Below are 13644 nucleotides of genomic sequence, written 5' to 3'. Positions count from 1 at the left end.
AATTATATAATGCAAAACAAATGATACTGCTGTAATAGGCAGAAGGTGAAACACATTTTCTAGCAGACGCCTAAATTTGATTTGGCTCTTGATAGTCACCAAAATGTGGATGACTGCAAAGCAGTGCAGTTGAGCTACCATTGTTTGAAGAGACAAATCTTTCAAGGGAATTTCGTTAAACACGGGAAATTCTGGCGAAGTTGACTTTGGATAATGCAGTAGGTTAAGAACCAGTCTGGGAGGCAGGACAGGAGTTTTAGCTGGATTACTTTCCCACTTTAGGAAGTGGAAATCTTTGGTGTTTTACTTGTCACAAATTTTTAGCACTAAATACCCTTTGATATTTGACACTGCTGCTTTTGTTAAATATTTTCATTTCTCAGAGAGTCTCTATTGTCAGTTAAATAATAGAGGTGCTAGGATACTCTTAGAAATGCTAAAAGTCTCCACCCCACCCTCCCACACACACACACTATCCTGTGTGCTGCAGAATTAGGGATTAAAGTTTGTATAAAAGACAGATTTGCCTGAAAGAAAAACCCTCAATACCTATATTCTCTTTGCCTTCCTTTTCTGGATAAAGAAGGTGTAGAAGGTTAGGGAAGGAGAGAAGACAGTTTATAAATAAAATATCTTTAGCCTCCGCTTTGAAAGTCTTGCTCATGTAAGCATAAATTAAGATCAAACTTAAATGGTTTCTTGCACAGGTCAGTGAGCTTAATTTTGCTGGGTGCTGAATTGAAGGTGCTTAGCTCCTTCAGGGATTTGGAGCCATGTTTTTAGAAAAGGTTCTTTGGAGTCAGCTGCCTCATCTTCTTGGTGTGTTTTTTACTAGAGCATTTTTATCATCTTAGACTGACAACAAGTTAGCAAAGGAAGTAACTGGCTGCTTTTGTGATGGACTCCTGAGAGAATGGTGTCTTTTGAATGTGCTATTTGATTTCTTTTAAATGGTAACTTTCAGTCAATATGAAGTTCATTATTATACATTGAAAGTATATTTTGGTAGGAAAGAACTGCTGTGTGTGAATTCCAGCCTTAATTTCCTGAGTTTTTGCTCTATGACAGAAGCCTAATGTGTCATAGTGGCAACAAAACTGACATGGGCTGAAATTGCAGAGGACTGAAAGATGAGCTGCACAGTGACAGGCCATCCTGTCTGGGGTAAAATGCTGTTTTTTCTTGTTGGTTTTTCCATCCTGTGAGATGGAAACTCAGAAGCCTGTTTGTCACCAAGTGTGTGAACCTGTGGCTGTGGCACTGCCTGGGTGCTGCTGGGGGAGCCATTGGTGGCTGGGGAGATGCTGTTAGTCTCTCACAGCTCAATAACTTCTGAGCAAAGCAAAGCTTCCTGACACCTTACCAGCCTGGGTTGTGAGAGGAGGAAGTGAAGTGGGGAAGCTTTTATTGGTTTATTGCACAGAGATGATTCCACCTTCTCCCAAAGCCTATTAGGTCAGTACTGGGTCACTCTGACTGACACAGATCATCCATTTTTCAGTGTCAGTGGCCCAGATGTGGTGAGCTAATTGTCCAACAAATCTTGTGTTGTTTGGGGGGAATCTCTTGAGGTTTTGCTGATGGGCAGTGGTTATAGTGGCATGCTTTTTAAGTTCATTTTTTGTAGTGTTGGACTAGGCCTTGGGGATGACTGTCAGCTTACCTAAAGGCTCTCAGCTGCATCTGGGGACGTTTGGGCTCAGGAAACCCAATTCTCCCCTTGCCAATTAGAAGGGAGATCAGGTGATGCCATATTGACAAAGGTGTTAGAAATGTTCTGTCTCTTGGGCTCTCCAGAGTGAAGTTGGCCTGTGCTCATCATTTTGAGAGCGTTCGAGCCAGCACATAATTGGAAGTGCTAAACCCATTTCATCAGCTGTTACTTGTGGTTTCCTTTCCTCACACTTGCCATTCTCCAGCCAGAACAGTTAACTGGGAAGTTCCTCCTGATGAATTCATGAAGCTCACCAGAACTGTGCAGCTTCTCTCCAGTTTCCAGCGAGGCTGTTAAAGCAGTTTGGCCTTTGACACTACTGAATGAGGTTTCCCCTTTTCTTTCCACTCTTAACTTAATCGTTTAGCTAATGTTCTGCTCTGACAGGTTTTTGGAGGGGAGGAGGAGGATGAAGTGAGGAGGATTCCTGTGGTTTTGATATAGAGGACTGGGGGCAGGGGCAGAGACTTTGAGTTTGGGAAAGGCTGAGAAAGGGCGCTGGTCTGGGACGGGAGCTGGTGAGCAGGTTCCACCTCAATTGTTTTTCAATAGGTTGACTGTGGCAGGACAAATACAAGGAAAGGTCAGAGGTTGTCCGTTTCCTCATCCATCTTCCCCTGTGATCCTAGGGTCAGAGTGAGGATTGATTAAGATCTTAAATGTTTAACAAAAGCTCAGTGGGCAGGAATAGTTTGGGCCAGTGGACTGGGCTTTGCACTTGTTGGGAGATCCCCAGTCTGTGCTGGAGCTCCTTGTCCTCCCCTGGGACCTGCTCCCTGCCACACAGGGCTGGGACAGACCAGCTGGCCCCTGGCTTGTCCTGCAAGCTGCTTCAAGTTCACTCGCCCTCCCAATTTTTAAATAATACGTTTTCCTTGAGATTCTTTTGCCTAATTTCTGATGTGTGTGTGGGAAGCATAATGGAAAGCCTTTTCACATCTAAAGTTCTTGTAGTGGGAGTTAATGACTTTCTGACCTCAAATGGGATTTTTAAAAATTTGTGTTGGTGGTATGGAGGTGTTTGAATATGATGACAAAAAGCTGTCCTTTCTCTGACTGCTTTTTTCTCCCAGTTGATTTTATTGATGATGGTTGTGTTACTGAACATCCATAAGTGTGTGTGTATGTATATATGCAAAAACCTGGGACAGGAAGGAAAAGGAGCTAAGTACTAAATCCATATTTATTTGGGAAGCTTCACAGGTGTGTCATGGCAGTAGTTCTGCAAAATTGGTCCTGATGTGTAAAAGTTTTAGGTGAGCTGTGATTCTTTGCTTGCAAATGAACTTGTAGCTGTGAATTAGATGCCAAAAAAAAAAAAAATTCAATTTGCTATTTCTACTACCGTTTATTCTCCCTCAAATGTTCTGTGTTAGTGGCTATCCATTTAGGAGAATATGAACGTGGAATATTGTTGATGGAAGATGACTATCCCAAATAGTGGCACATCTCAAGGCTAAGGCAATTAGTGCTTTAGGGCAAAGCTGAGACATAAAGTAATTTTCAACTTCACTTGTAGACATTATTGTTATGTAAATTGTTTTGTTACACATTAATAAAATGTGGTTTGGATTTAGTTACGATTTCCTTATGATAAAACACGTATCTTTCTAACTCAAAGGAGGAGGGGGGGAAACAAGCAGGAAGGGAGAAAAGGCAGATTAAAGAAGCAATAGACTGTAGCCATCTGTGATGATTTTGATGCTGTGAAATTACAAATCTCAATTTTAGACCTGCCATTTAGTATAAATATGTGAGACAGTTGAGATTTTTACTGTGATATTGTAAAGGTTATGAGAGCCAACAGCTTTGTCTTCATCTACACTTGCTTTTTCTGAGTTGTGAATTGGCCAATTGGCAGAAAATCCAGTGTCATTTAAAATATGGCTCAGTCCTGGTTTCACATCACTGCTGTTTTTAGAATTTTCCTTCGAACTTTGATAAGAGCATCCCTAAGAAGTAACAATTTGAATGATAAGATTCTTTTAATCTTGGAGGCTTTGAAGAGTGGCTGTGATCATTGAAAGCAGCAGTTCAGTTTGCATCAGAAGTGTACGGTCTAATTATATGTTTTTCTGTGATAAGATTCTTGGATGGTGGGTTTTTTAAGGGTGGGGAAGCAATGTAATTTGTGTGTACTTTCCCATTTTAGTCATAGATAACCCTTTTTTTGTCAAAATAGCACTGATGTACAGTCTGTCTGCACAAAAGGGTGATCAGAAGGGTGACTAAGACTGTGCAGATTTGAGATTTCAGGAGGATTTTTTTTCAGGTTGATTATTTTTGGCAGGGGAGAAAATGCACAGACTCAACATGTTAGGTTTTGAAAGGAGCTGAGAAGACGGAAGCTACAGGCGGGGCCTGGGAGCGATACTGAAACACAGTCTGTCTGAACCAAATTTAGTTGGTTCTCTCCTCTGCTGATTTGGTTATGTTATGTTCTCATGTAGCTCAATAGATCTTCCAAGGGTTACTCCCTCTGTGATTTTCTTGTACCACCTGGTGCATTTCAAAATCAGCATTTAAATGTTATTGCAGGAGCTCTACTGCTTTTCTCCTGCCTGGCCTCCTCCGAAGCTGAGTTACAGTTGTCAAACACTGTCCCTTCATGTATTGCTTGGAGAAAGGCTGTGATTGCTGCTTCCTTTTGAATTTCTGACAAGATTTCTGCTGGCATTGCACAGGGGAGCAATATCTGGTCCTTATTCTGTGTGTTACTGGTGAAAAGCACAATCCTCACAACCAAAGCCAGATGAGCTTTGTGGTGGTAATGAATTTCGTGGTAGGTCTGGGTAATCTTTTGTGGTACTTCCAGCCCATCTTCTGGTTTGCGTGTTCTTTTAGGATTAAAAAAAAAAAAAAAAAAAAAAAAAAAAAGGCAACCCAAAACTTTCAGACAACTCATCCAGTGTGTGAGGAGTTCAGTATTTAGATCTTGGCTGGGTAAGGGTTATTATCTCTCTAATAATATGCTCCACTGAGCTTGGTCTTTATTGTGCTTGTGAGTAGTGATTAAAGAAATGCTCAGCAGTACTCTAAGGTCTTTTGAGACTGCATCAAAAAGCCCCCCAAACTTGTGAGATAAATATCTTATCTGTTTCCTCCCATTATGTGACATCCTTTTCATATGTTGCAGGGAGCAGGTGAGGTCACACAGTTTTGTGAATCAGAGACAATTAACACTCCCATGACTAAACGGCCATTTTATGAATATTCAGAGCCTGCTTCACCTCCCTGGGAAGCAAACATGTTGGTTCCCTTCTCCTTCCTCCTGCTGGAGACTAGGGAAGCTCTCCCTGTGAATGGGGATTGGCAGCTGTCGGCTGCTTTGCCTTTTGCATGCAGCAAATTCCTCATTTCCATCATTTGTATACACCCTCATGCAAAGCAGCACACCCATTTCCCCATTTCACAAAGGAGATAAGAGCTTCCTTTGGAAAAGCCAGCCAGAATCTTCTTCTGTTTATGCAGAGCTCAAAAGATTTGGATTTTATGCAAATGAATTCTGGTTTGATTTTTTTTTTTTTTTTTTTTGATCTCTTTGTTTAAGAGACAGTGTGGTATTTGCTCAGTGCGCTCGTCATGTCTTGGCCATGGCTGGTTGTCCCTCTGGCCCCCATGTGCAGCTCTAGCAGCTCGTGTGTGTGACACCTCACACCCTGACCAGGTCTAAAACCATGGCAGGGTGTGGAAGAGCCACTCCCCATGCCTGGAGGGGCTGCAGGCCCTTGGGTGTCCTCTGTCTCCTCCAGATGTTCTCCAGCGATCACCAAGCTCTGCTGTAGCTGCAGCCTCAGCTGGGGAGGGGGGATGAGGTTCAGGAGGTGGGATCTCCTCTGGGCTCTAAGTCTGCACTTGGGGCATGAAAAAGCATTTGACATTTCCTATGTTTTGGGCCAAGGACCTGCTCAGGCTAGTGCTCTTCTCTCTGCTGGGCTGGCCTTGGCCCATGCTTATAGCCTGGTGAGAAGGGGCTCCCAGCACTTGGGTAAGTAAACATGCAGAAATGCTCTGCTGTCTTTATTTATTGAATGAAAATAATCTGTGAGAAAAGTTCTGCTTTCTTAAGCCTCATGATTATACGAGAACTCATATTTTATTTTATTTTTGGTTTTAGTGGCTTTCTTTTCTTTTTAACTTTTCTTTATTTCAACTTTACTTAAAATTGCCTTTGGCTTGAAATAAAGCTGAGGCTCATTAAATGCTCCCAAAACACAGGCTTGTTCAGAATGGATTTGTTGAAAGGTTTATTGATATAAGTTAGAACACATGCTGCATGAATGTACTGTATTTCTTTAAAGGACTGGTTTTCATTTTGTGTCTTTATAAATCAGTGGTATGAAATTGGGACCCCAATCGTGTTGGAGCTACATCCTATAAGAAACCAGAAGGAAAAACATGGTTGTGGGGGGTTTTCATTTTTGTTGGATGTCCAATTAGTGTTTAACTTGAAGGTAATTTCACAGGGGTAGTAAACTGCGCAGTGTGAAACCTGGTAGCATAATTAAATGGAGGAAAGGCTCTTTAAAACAACAAAGGAACGTGCAAAAACTTTGCTTTTGTCCTAACAGTCACCCAGAAGGGGAGGTCATGCTGTTCAAAGTACAATATGGATGGGCTATTAAGGTTTGAAGGGGAAAAAAAGGCAAAAAAAATGCTATACTATACAGTTGGCATTTGCTTTGGCTCATTTAATCATGGATGCCTAGGAAAAAAACCCCATTTGCTGGTCTGCTTTTTATACTTCCCTTAGATGGGTGTGTTTAAACCTCGCTAACATTGAGCTGATCTGTACAAACCCTCTGAAAGAGGTGTGCTGGGAAACAGGCTTGGGATTCACTGGGGGCCTGGTGCTGCACAGCTCAGGCTGGGACAGGCAGCAGTTTCAGCAGCCTGGGCAAGGGCAGGATCCTGGGCAGGAGCAGGAGGAGGAGGAAGGATGCTCCTGAGCTGCAGCAGCCAGAGGACGGAGGGGTGAAGCCTGGTGACTTTCCCAGAGGCACCCAGGATGTCTGTGACTGAGATAAGACCAGAGTGAAGGCTGAATGTAGATGAATGTGCTGATAGCTTCTGCCCCTCCTCACTTGTCAGAAGTTTTTGCTCACCTTTTCCTAATGAGGGACCCATCTTACACATCCTTAAAACATCATTTGAGCTAAGGCAATCAATACCTATTGCTTCTGCTTGTATATGTGAAAGCTTTGTACAGCCACACTACAAAGCTGCAGTACAGTGTCTTAATTACCCAGATAATCCTGTTTGCTTGTATTTTTAAACTATGGAGCGCTGGGTAATTATTCAATTCTTAATAGAAGGCAAATGGCAATGTAAACAATAATTAGGATGTTAGACTAATGTGCTTCAAAGCAAATTGGATTTTTTTTTCGTACTGTTCAGCATGAAGTCCCATAAAGCTGACAATTTAGTGGCAAGGAAGCAACTTCCATTTTGCTTGTGTTTTCTGCTGTTATCTCCTCATGCCTTGTTTCTGTGAATGAGTTTGCTGTGATGCTGCTGCCTGCTCCAGAGCAAAGGTCAGGCTGATAGTCAGTTCTCCCCGTTTGCCTGTCCTCTCTGCAGCCTTTTTGTCCCCTGCAGCCAGGGGTTAGAGGTCAGCAGCATCCCGAATTCCCTCCTTTGCCAGGGCATGTGAGTGTGGAGGGGCACAGCTGGTGCTGCTGGTGTAGCTGGCGCTGGGCTCAGTGGGTTGGGGCTGGCCCAGGCAGGGTCCAGAGGAGGGGGAGCACTCTGAGCTTGGTGACTGAAGCTCTTCCTGCATTTGGAAATTAAGATGTATTTCAAGGGAAATTCAAGATTTTGGCTCTTCAATCTTTGCAAACTGTGTGTCAGAACTACAGCTCGTTATCTCCCTTGGCTTGGGGAGCAGTCTTGGTTTTCATGGTTCATATCAGGTTTTCCTGGGAGCATGATGCAAGCCACAACACTGATGCAAAACACTGAATTGATTTCTGTTCTGCCTGCAAAACTTGTGCAATGTAACATATTTCAGTACTTGCCCAGATCTTTAATTAAACCCTGCTATTTTATCCATTCCTCACTTTGTATTTAGCCCGTGATTGAAAGGCCAGTGTTGGTAGCAAAGGCGTCAGTCAATAACGCTGCTGCTTCCTGAAATACTCCAATAATGTCTCTGTCACACCGAGGGTTTTGTCTGGCCTTCCCTGTGTGTTCTCGGCGGCCTGAAGGGATTGAACAATTGCCTTTATTCTCCCCATTATCAATGCTAAGAAAGGCCAAAATGTTCTCCAGTGTTGATGCTGAATTACAGAAATTGAATTACAGAAATTTAATTTTAAATACATTTTATTCTTCTCCTAAGAAGTGCGTGTGTGGGGGAATCAATGGAACATTTCCAGAGGTTATGGCTGAATATTTTTGGTACAAATACAGGCTATCTTTATATTAAAGTGTGCACTTAGAGGGCGTGGATTTTATTTTAAATCCCAGAGGGTTTTTGCCAGGCCACATTTTAATAACCCTAATTAACAGGTCTGTCTTTCCATACATCAAACATCTCTGTCTGGGGAGCTGAAGAATACCTGCGAGTGCTTCTGTGAATTTGGGGCTTGAATTCATTTGTTTTCAGTTTAAGTTTTTCTGCTGCTGAAAAAGACATCGCTGCTTTGAAAACAGTTTCCTTTTGAAGTGTCCAGCCTGGCAATGACTAAGCAGCCACTGGGCAAATTAGCATGTTAAAAGGAGCGGATCAATACTTTCTCCTCGCCTGATCTCTGCTGGGGCTGGGTCTTGGCAGCCCTTGCTCGGGGTCTGGCCAGCTGCACCCCGGCATTTCGGGGGAGCCATCAATAGCGGCGTGGGTCGTGTCAAGCTGAGACTGCTTGATCTGGTGCCCAGGCTCTTTCAAGGATGGTGATTTGAAAATGGATTTGCGGGAATTGATAGCTTTGGGAAGATCAGACAGCTTGTGTAATTATAAACAGGATTAGAAGGAAAGTGGAGGGAGAAATAGGAGATCAATCGTAGGACACAAGTTGGCTGAACTCCTCTTCTGATGCTTGAGTCTTGTTGTACTTAGCTGCTGTGTGTTGAAGATTTCTTTGGGCTTTTTGAAGAGACAAGTAAACACCAATTAAAAAGAGGGAGTGTGGGTAGTCCTTACTGTTTCCCAGCGATGCTCGGAGGCAGTGGCTGCTGGAGAAGCGTAGCAGGAGATGCTCAGATGCAGCTGTGTTTGCCAACAAGCTGCAGAAGGCGCTTCTGGCTTCCCCGTGTGAGCCCCAGCCTGTGTGCTGCCTGCACACCTGCGGGGCACCCTCCTGCCCTGCCTCTCCCTGCCAGGCTCCTGCTCACCCATACAGAGCTCCCTGGGCCTTGGCAGAGCCCAGGGTCTGCTCCCTGAGGAGACAGCCCCTGCCTTGGGAGCGGGGCAGCACTAGGGTCCCTCCTCTGTCCACCACAAAACAACGCACAGATGATTGCAGTAATCCAAATGGAGCTGTTCTGAAATGGAGACTGTTTCTTGAGAGGCATCCTGTGGTCTCACTCACCAGAGATACCAGAAGTTCTCTTGCTGTTTCTTTTTAGTGGCCTCAGTATTTGCATCTTGCACATCTGCCAGCCTTCCCTTAATCTCTGAAGTACCCTAGCACAGTTATTAGGTTGACACATTTTGTCCACTCGTAATTAGTTCTTGCATGTCCTCATTTATTTTTGTGGTGATCAGTAGTGTCCAGGGCAGAGCTAATAAGACAGCTGAAATCAGGACCAGGTCCCTGTGTGCGCTCCACCTGCTCATTAATCAAGGACTCCGCAGTTAATGAGTGTAATTTCCAGGTAATATTTAATCTTAGAGTAGCAATAGTTACACTTAATGTGAAAGAACTTTTTTTGTGGTTTGTTGCTGAAGTCATTCCCATGGCACGTTCCCATTCCCTCTGCTACTCCCAGGTGCAGTTCTGTCAGGCTGGCTCAAATTTGGACTACTTCCAAAAATCCATACAAGGTGAAAGTACTGGATCCAAGTATTTAGGCTGGACATGACATTTCAGTGGGGGCTGAGTGCAGCACACATGCCAACAGACATGGCTGATAATAATGCACAGTTTTGTCATGCTTTGAGGTTCAAAGGCCTCTCTATGTGGGGAAGAAAGTTGAAAGCAATCAGCTAAAGGGGTGAAGTCAGCCTATATAACCGAAGGTGCATCACTAATTATCTGCAAGACTGTTTCCATCCTTTTCATCTGAATCTACCCCAGTGCAGATCCTTTATCCATTTAGTTGATTCACCTTAAAGTTCTCAGTGGCTCTTTGAAGATGCGCTCTTGGTGCCCAGTTTTAATGTGCCCAGAATTAATGCACTTGGTAACCTTGAATTCAACACACCCAATAGCTTGGGAAAGTGAGCTCAAAGGGTTGTGGGCACGGTGAAAGCACCCATTTGTAGCTTTAGGATTCTTTAATTTGGGAGAGAAGAGAGAACAAAATCCACCTACAGTCACGGCAGCAGAAGGGAAAGGAGCGGGGTCACAGCTCTGCCAAGGAGGGTGGCTGGCCACCTCCAGGAAGGGGCAGGAGCCCTTGTCCACCGTGGAGGAGCAGCCCTGGCTGGGACAGAGCCTGGTGGAGTTGCACTGTGGGCTGGTCCAGCGCTGCAGGGACCTGCCCTTGTCTTAACAGGAGTGGAGCAGTCCTGAGAGCAGTATGTGGCCTTATTATCTCATCTCCTTCCCATTAGGCTGTGCTGAGGTGGTGACTGTGCAGTGTTTTTATTCAAGATGATCTGTAATTGGGGTATGAGAGTGTGCAAAGGCAGATCTCCACCCTCTTTCCTGTTTGGTTGGGCATTGGTTTGTCTGTGCAATCAGAGGACCCTGCTGCTCTAACTTGTGCTGAGCTTTTAGCAGCTCCCAGCTCACCGTGGGGATATGGGGGAAAGCGTTCTGCCTACCATATTCCTCTGCTTCTTTACAGGTTGCCACTAGCTCCTCTTTCTTGTGGCTGTGTGTTTAGCTCGCCTTTTGCAGTAATGCTAATTTGACCTCTCTATACACCTGTATTAAAGTTTGAGTCAAAAATGTAGTGTAGCAAAGGAGAGACATTTTTCCGTGGGATTGTTGAGCTCTTTGAGAATGCCGAATGACAAAGTTAACTCTTGTGCAAACATTGCCTTTTATTTGACTTTGTAGTTTGCCCTTTGAAATACAAACATATTTGTGTCAATCAGCAAGTCTCCTTTCCGGAGTTCTGGTTGACCCTGTGGAAAGAAATGTGACTGTGCAATTATTAAAGGTGAGGCCTTCCCTTTAACAAATGCTGAGTAATTGCTATTCACTCCTTTCTGTGCCTGTGCCATAAATGACAGTGAACTGCCCTTCAGCCTGGCTAAATAACAAGGAAGATACTTGTTTGGAAGGAATAATGCTTCAGAAATTTGCAATGTGTCAGAAGTATTGTGTCACAGGGACTTGTGGGTAGGAAAAAGGTTGTCTGTCTCAGCTTAGAGTGCAAGAACCTTTAAAATGCAATTAGGTCAAATACTATATCTATGTCACTCAGAGCTAGTAGGGGTTGTCAGAGTATAGAAGAGGGCAGAATTTGCCCATTATAAAAAAAATATGAAGTGTATATGGAGGTGTGAAGCTCTGACAATTTACCTATAACTCTTTATGATTAAAAGGATGAAAGCTCCTCCTGTCCCCTGCCAGAGTGTTGGCAGGAATTGGAAAAAGGCTCCTAATGTTTCCAAGGAGTATTTCCACAGTCTTGAGGCTTGGCCCTGCTTGGTGCCACTGCTCTGATTGATTTTGTCCAGGGAAGTTGTCAGCCAGATAGTGAGGCTATGGATGAGTTGTGCCAATGAAATAGAAAGTTAGACCTCATTACTATTTTTGGAAAATAGCCCCTGTCCTCTGCCAGGTATTTTCTTCTTGCTGTTTTTTATGTAAAAACCTTCAGAAGAGCCAGAAGTATGATAAAAATTCAAGTTTATTAATCATTTCTGATGCTTTATAGAGTTCCTGTTGAGATGGCCCAGTGCTGATTTGACCTGTGTCTCCGTTCTGTATTAGGTTCTAATTTCTATATCTTCAGTCAGTCTGTCTGTGATTTCTCAAAATAAATTGTTTATTGCCCTGAGTTTAGCATCATGAGGCTTGCAGGCAGGCTTTCGATAACAAATAACAAATAAGTCCTCCTGGTAAGGTAAGGGGAGATAAATTTTTGAGAGCACTTCTCAAAGAGATTTTTCAGAAAGTAATAGATTCTGTTTTACCTACTCACATCAACAAGCTTATTTTGGCCTTACTCCAGAAGGAAATAATTGAAACACTATGCATTGGCTTTCTAAGTAGTCCAGAGCTTGATTGATGGATTTGTAGCCCTTAAGCAGGCTTAAGAGACTAAGGCATCCCTTCTGCTTGTGTTAGGGCTTACTGTCCGGTGCACTTTTAGTAGTTCAAAGGTTGGAATTGCTTAAAATTGAAGATATCTTGAAATGTCTCTCACCCTTATTCTTTAACCAGAGGTGCACAGAATTTGGCTGTAAAGATGGAGCTGATAAACAGGGCAAGAAAACATGTGTTTAAATTGCAAAGCCAAAAGATTAGGCTAGAACCAAAGGGAAAAAAAATACTGAGATCTGTAGTGCCAGTGCAGATTGCCCAGGAATGTGGGAGAATCTCAGCATCAGAGGATTTTCAGAGTAAGTTAGACATCCAGTAGCATGGTTTAACTACACGTTATCCTCTGTGGGGCTGGGAATAGGCTGACTGGGATCATCTGTGTCTCTTGTGGAAAGTGCTCTTGTACAGTTGTTATGGGGTCACCATTGTCTTACAGGTGAAAAGCTCTTGAGGTGTGACCTAGAAAGAGAGATTTGATCATACTGTCTCCTGGCTTCTTTCCCTCAAAAGAAACTTTTTCAGTCTGAAGAGGTCTCTTGGCTACTAGAGCTCTTGCTGTGCTGTTCAGCTTTCCAGTTTAACCAGCTACTTCCAGCTAAACAGAACCTTCTGGAGGTGTCTTGGATAACCCTCTCTGTTTGTTCCAGTCCTTCACGGAGCCAGAGGGATCCTGGACAGGCCCTGGCTTTTCCAGTGAATCATGGCCCTACGTAAGAGATTCATAGCTTCATTTTCCTGGCATCTGAGCTGTGGTCATGATAGAGAATGTCAGGGATGCTGTGGAGTAGCCATGAAGAGCTCTGCCTGGCTCACCTGGAAAGAGGAGCAGAAGTGCTGCTGCTGCCTGGCTCCTTGCCCTGCCCCTGCTCTCCTTGCTCTGGAGCCTCCTGGGCACTCAGAATAGATGTGCCCTGCCCCTGGACCCCTTGCTTTGTGGCTCTGTGCTGGATTTTGGCTTAGTTTTGCATTCCCTCCTGTGGGAGACTTGGCAGATGTATCTCAGGCTGTTGAAGGATGCTCCCCTTATGGCAGAGGAAGCCTTCCCTTCGCATCCAGGTTGGTCTTAATGCGGAGCACATGTGCTCGCTTACAAGTTGAATAAACAAGTAACTCCTGAGGAGATATTGTCTGCTCAGGTGCAGTCCTAATATCTGTTAGGATGTGGAGAAGGGATATTAAAATTGTTTATGAGGTCAGAGCTATAGAGAGCCTTGCACCATCTTTGAGTTACGATATCATTACCTGAGCTGCAGGAACCAAGAAATAAAACCTTTTACAGTGAAATGGGAGGAGTGCTCATGATTTTGAAATATAGAGAGGCAGAAAAATGTGCATTATGTCCTAGTACTTTTTCTTTGTTTGCAGTTTTTTTGTGGTTGTTTTGGTTTTGTTTGTTTTGGTTTGGTTTTGTTTATTTTGTTTTATTGCAGGGGTTTGTTTTTGCTTACTGGTGACAAACATAGAATAGATACAGCATTTGCTAATGTCTGTAGTAGAGAAATGCTCTTTTTGTTAGTTAATTTCTTTTTTTGGGTCACTCTAGGAAAA

The 13644-nt window shown here is 43.6% G+C and overlaps 1 protein-coding gene across 1 annotated transcript in view; it reads left to right on the top strand.

The window, feature by feature from the left end:
- Positions 1-13644, top strand: part of EPHA4 (EPH receptor A4) — a 104521-nt gene that overhangs the window by 6274 nt on the left and 84603 nt on the right. The window lies entirely within an intron of this gene.

This window comes from Fringilla coelebs (genome assembly GCF_963513975.1).
Source record: "Fringilla coelebs genome assembly, chromosome: 10".
NCBI lineage: Eukaryota > Metazoa > Chordata > Aves > Passeriformes > Fringillidae > Fringilla > Fringilla coelebs.
The sequence above is the reverse complement of the archived record's forward strand: the minus strand, read 5'-3'. Positions and strand labels throughout refer to the sequence as shown.